The sequence below is a fragment of the Papaver somniferum genome, chromosome 3 (genome assembly GCF_003573695.1).
Source record: "Papaver somniferum cultivar HN1 chromosome 3, ASM357369v1, whole genome shotgun sequence".
Taxonomy (NCBI): Eukaryota; Viridiplantae; Streptophyta; class Magnoliopsida; order Ranunculales; family Papaveraceae; genus Papaver; species Papaver somniferum.
The window spans coordinates 24,527,167-24,533,166 of NC_039360.1; the positions used below are offsets into that span (position 1 = coordinate 24,527,167).

At 35.4% G+C, this 6,000-nt stretch overlaps 1 long non-coding RNA gene across 1 annotated transcript; it reads right to left on the bottom strand.

Annotated features, from left to right (window-relative positions):
- Window positions 1-2,490: 2,490 nt before the first annotated feature.
- LOC113361035 lies at window positions 2,491-3,904 on the bottom strand. The gene is made up of 3 exons (XR_003364920.1): window positions 3,767-3,904; window positions 3,306-3,370; window positions 2,491-2,930 (listed from the first exon to the last, which is right to left on the bottom strand). It is a non-coding gene; the product is annotated as an uncharacterized LOC113361035 (long non-coding RNA).
- Window positions 3,905-6,000: the final 2,096 nt, after the last annotated feature.

Here is a 6,000-nt window from a genome sequence, read left to right on the forward strand (position 1 = left end):
ACAATACTTAACAGTCACTAGGCCAGATATATGCTTTGGGGTCAATTATATCTCTCAATTCATGCATTATCCAACTGATATGCATTTTCAACTTGTGAATATGATTTTAAGATATTTAAAAGGAGCACTGGATATTGGTATCACATTGCAAGCAGGTAGTTTAAATACATTGAGGGATTTTACAGATTCTTACTGGGATGGTTGTTCAGATACTAGGAGATCTCACTAGTGGAAAATAGAAGTTCTGCGACCGTCAGGACAAGTCATATATACGTGTTATACGACTATTTTTAACCGTCTCTGTTGGGGTCTCTGATAAAGCGTCTCTGTTTCGTACGACCCTAAGCCGTGGGTCTCAAAATAACGACGTATTTTAAGGGTAACGATGTACAGACCCTTAACCGTGGGTCTCAGATTTAAATTATAATATAAAAAAAATCTAGATTCAGATCTGCTGAAATACCTGAATGGCTAAATCTGCTGAAATACCTGAATGGCTAAATCTGAAATAATCCGACTGCGTCAAAGTCAAGTCAAGTCAAATGAAAGTCAAGTCAAAGTCAAATCAAGTGGAAGTCAAATGGAACTCAAAGTCAAGTCAAATGAAACCCAAACTGAAATTCAAATTTAAACTCAAACTTGAGAATTCCACATTCATTCATTTTGTCCATTGGGTTTATAATTACACAAAAAAATGAAATTTTGGTTCAAGACAATACATGTCCAAACTAGCTAGCTAGTAAGTTCTAACAAAAATATGCTAATAGAAAATAAGATAAAAAAAAAACATGTTAAACAACAAAACGATTAGCTCCTCCGATGAAGATGAACTTAGCCAATACTTCATAAATGATATCAAGTAGAGCATCCATGTGTTGTGTCCCTGGTTCACATACGACAAAGAACGTCGTTCCTGCAACATACACCAACCACCAATACCATAAATGTAATGTTCAAGGTATAAGGATCATGTAAACAACAGTTGGCTCATTAGTCAAAATTAATATCTGTAGCTGACAGGGAAATCGAAGGCAGATACAAAGAAATGGGTTGAATCCTTTGGAAACTCATGTGTTTTTATTTTTTGTAAGTAACGACATCACAGGGGAACAGATAGATCATTCTAAGGCAACAGATAAAACTCAAAATCAAATCACAAAAGGAGGTTCAAGTTTTGTTGTCAACTCACATGTGTGGGCAGGGGCAGCTACATTCCAATCTACCAGAAAGTAACACCAGCTACATTCCAATCTACCAGCTACATACATGCCGTCAAGATGTTCTTTGAAAATTCCATCATAAAGATGACAAATCTCCATAATCAGGTACAGTTTACCCTGCAAAAAACCACAAGTAGTGGATTAGGCCAAAAGACGACAAATCTCCATAACTGAGTGCATGTTTTCTCATAAGTGCATATTGAAGACTAAAGACAATAGGCTCTGAATTGAAGACTGATTGTCCCTCTGCTCTGTTCCACAACAAACGTGAATGATAATACATGTAAAATTTCTAAAATTAAACAACTTGGGCTGCAGGGTAAAGGAGAATGAAATCAAATTAAAGGAAAAGTCTCTTTATTAGTGACCAAACCATTGTCTAATAAAAAGGTCCTCAAATTAAAGGAAAAATCTCTTTCTAGGCCTTTTGTACATTCTATGTTATACCAAATTTCATAGAAACGAAAAACAAGAAATTGGAAATGATGAGTTCAAAGTAAGCTGTTACTACCTTAGCTAAAAGGGAAAATAAACATCAATCAAGTACTACTTGAATATACAACCCATGTGTAGCATGTTTAAGAAAATCAATAGTTACAAATGAAAACAAGAAATTTGTATCCACGAGATCATTCAATAGATCAACCCACTGTAAGATGTAACTCCACCCATATACATCACCGTACACGGACCAACCCCTTCCTTGGAAGTTAAAAATATGTCATTAACAAGACAAAAATCATTTTATGCAAGTCTTTGCCACATAAATAGTTTAGCACAGAAGTTTAGTCCAAGCTCATCATGACACCTAGGATCATAGTGCTTCTGAACTCTAGATGATTGAACAGATGAGAACCGATAGTACGAACACAAAAATGCATCTAGTGTCTACTACTGAAAACCATCAGAGCAGTATAAGAGCGTACAAATATCATTGGCAAAAGGCATTTATTGTAATACATACAAAATAGACAGTTCAAGAGTTTTCGCATTGCCAATCTTTATAAATTGCAACCTAGGTCACATATAACAAACCCCTGATATTAAAAATGTATGTTAAGATGAGGATGGTCTAAATCTAGACAACGAGATTTACAAGTTAAATAGAGTATACACAATCAAAAGAGACACTCTGACATTTTAAATAAATTTGGGGGACAACCCATTTAACATGAAGAATTCCTAGCTTATCATCAGTACCCAATGGAATTTATTTTGTATTTGAAATAAAAACCATCCATCCCAAGACGTAACAGCCATCATATTCTATGGAGACATTCGCAGTATTCCGCATTTTAAAGACAAACAAGGAACCAATCCACAAGCTACGATACTCCTACCCTACACCACTTGAATATCATTGCAGTAGTTTGCCAAAATAGGACTAATCAATCTACCATATAGAAATTTAAAAGATAATCCTAGCTACCAGTTTGGACTAGCTAGCCATACCACGTTCAATCTGGCACGATATCATTCTCAAATTCTAGTCTTCTAGTCGTTGATTATACATGAATCCCATAAACTAATTAATTCCAATTTATATATAAAAAAAATGCATTTATAAGATATCATGTGGCGGTATAAATATAGACCCAATAGTTGGCATAATACATGTTACCATATCCAGGACCGACATAGCCTTAGTTAGGATACTGTTAGGATCTTGAGCAGCTGAAACATATCCATAGCCTCCATTGTTTTTGTCCACTGTAAACCACAAAAGCACACATGTTACATCACCAACAATTCCAAACGAAGGCTTAACATGATCAATTAAAAACCCAATTTTAGCATCAACCCCTGACTACTGTAACCCAATTTTAGCAACAATACCAAGATGCATGTTCTTGTCAAAAGACGGTTCTAACAACACAAAAGCAATGACAAGAAAACCACACATCAAGGATGTATCAGTACTTTGTATAATATGTAATATTGTTGTTCCTGCTTCCTACTTTTACGAACCAAAACTCAAGAATCGTGACCCATCCCTAAAACCAAAACCGAATGCACTTACGCAAGAAAGGGCATTTGATTACAGATATTAAACCAACAGACAAACATTCTTTGTTGAAAGTATACTTGTGCTCTGTTATAAGCATACATTAGACTCCCAAAACACTAGCTATGGCAACTCCTGCAGTACCCTGTAAAAATATATTACAAAGTCAGATCAAAGATGAATTAAGGATCAAAGATATCAAAGCTAACACGAGGACACCCTCAACAGTGCAGAACCAAACTATATACAGGTGGTCCCCCAACATACTACTAATCCACTCAGGTTCTTTCCACATTTTGGAGTTTATTAGATGGAATCCCATGATTCACACCATATATACATCAACAAGGTTTATAAAATCTATACCCTGCAAAGTCACTTGCAAACCATAAATATATGACAAAGCTCAGTAATATCAACAGACCCCAACAGAACCAAAGTGACCAATCACAGTTTGGAACAAGGTGGCCAACAAAAAACCCACCATTAACACTATAAAAATACTAGAACAAGGTGGAACATGTGTTTCGTAATTATTTACCTTTGTCGTGAGAACAGTTTGGACCATGCATATGCATTATAAAGTTGATAGTTCGAAACCCGGAACATCTCCGTCAGCTTGCCATAATAAATGACCATCACTTATGGCTTGGGAGTTTTCTTTACCATATACATCAAACCATGAATGTCTTACACAAAACGAAAAGCTTCTTGCACAAGATCAGATAACAAAATTCAGATAGAGAACCGAGGTAGTTTTTTCCACGCAAATACTTGGACTATGGAACTAATTATTCTCCACATACCTGCCAAAGTTCAATCTCAATTAGTCAGGTATGTCTTTCTGGTCCTTGTATTTGTTAAGATTTGCAAGATGGTTTCTGATTATGTCGCAAAGCCTACAGAATTCAATTGTTCTCTTGTGCTTCTTACAAAACTGGAAGACTCGGTGTGCAGTCATCATTACAATAGAGAGAAATATTACACTCAAACTCATCAAGACTGAAAAATAAAAATGCCTAAGAGATAAAAAGCGGTTGAAAGGAGGTAAACCTAATTAAAATATCAGATGGCTTACCGCGTAGAATGCTTCTAGTTTAGTGTTGTTACGGAGAATTTAGAACCATTCTGTAGGCCTCTAACCACAGAGTAACAAGCTCGCGGTCAGATATATCCTTTCCCTTCTCTCCACCAATATAGCTCAGCATCAAGTCTTCAGGCCTCTTATCCGCTTCCAAGTCATCAATGTCTAGAGCTTCTTCTAAAGCCTCTGCCTGGGTCTTTGCATTCTCAACTTTCTCAGTTGAAAGATGCAAAAATGGTTTGATCACCTCTTCCAGAGAACCAACATTAACTTGTTGGCATACAATCTGGTACTGAATCAGTCCGTTCTTTGCAAACCGACCTCTCCTCATATCATACTTGTCTACAAGAAAATTACTTTGAAAATTAACAAAGTAACACAAAAACCTAGTCAACTTGGATTAAAAATCATCATTCTAAGTCATATTGGAACTAAGAATAACATCATACGTAATCAAATACTAATATACGTACAACCACTGAAGTATTCATTTTATAACTATCATGTTGTTAAAACAGAAATCCTTACATTTGACATCAACCAAAACAAAATTACTTCGAAGAAAACAGAACGTGCTTGTACATTAACATCACCAAACCAGTAATCCTTTCACATGAATTGAGACAAAATCAGTTAAAATTAACATATTACTTCATTACCTAGACCCTAATACATGATAGTAGACTAAATCTAAACAAACAAACCCCAACTTCAGTATCATGAAAACAACTAACATCACCCAATACCAAAATCAGATAAAACTTTTACCTGATGAAGATGTTCCTATAACTTAAGTTGTCTGACTGAAATCAAACAATAAATACCCGAAATCAAACAAATACAAATAATGGTTAAAACCCAATGAAGACAGCCAACCAAAAAGAAAATCAAGTTGAAAGAAAAGAAAAAAAAATAAAACTCAAATTTTGTACCTGATGAAATTTGTAAAATCAAACCCTAATAACCGCACCAAATTGAGAAATCACCTGAAATCAACCAATAATCGAAAAAAGCTTAAAACCCAACGAAGAGAATCAACCAAATCAACAAAAAATAAATAAATTAAAATCAAATTTTGTACCTGTGAAGTTTGCAAAATCAATCCCTAATAATCGCACCAAATTGAGAAATCAACCTGAAATCAATCAATAATCGAAAAATGATTAAAACCCAGTGTAGAGAATCAACCAAAAACAAATAAAGTTATAAGAAAAGAAATAACGAGAACTTGAATTGAAACCTAATTGTACCTGATGTTGTTTGAAAAACCAAACCCTAACTTCACTAATGGCCAACAATCTAACTACAAGATCGATGTTGTTTTTGTGCTGAAGATCGGTGTTGGTGTTGTTCATGGATGTGGTAGATAGATGATTTCTTTGAAGGTAGTCGGCGGTGGTTGAGGGAGAGGGAAAGACAAGCTGAGCAGTGAGGAGTGAGTGTGAAGAGGAGAAAGATGAGGCGTAGATAGAAGGAGAAGATATCTTTATCCTCGATAATAACGAGGTCTCTTCTTCCCGATCCAACCATCCATCTCATCTCAATCAATGGCTCAAATCTTAAACATCTACAGCCGTTCATCAGACATCTAAAACAGTAACTGCAGTGTACACCTGCGGGTCTCTGAATTGGAGTTCCAAGAGGGATACAAGGGTAAATAAATTTTGTTATTCTGAGACAACTTATTAAAC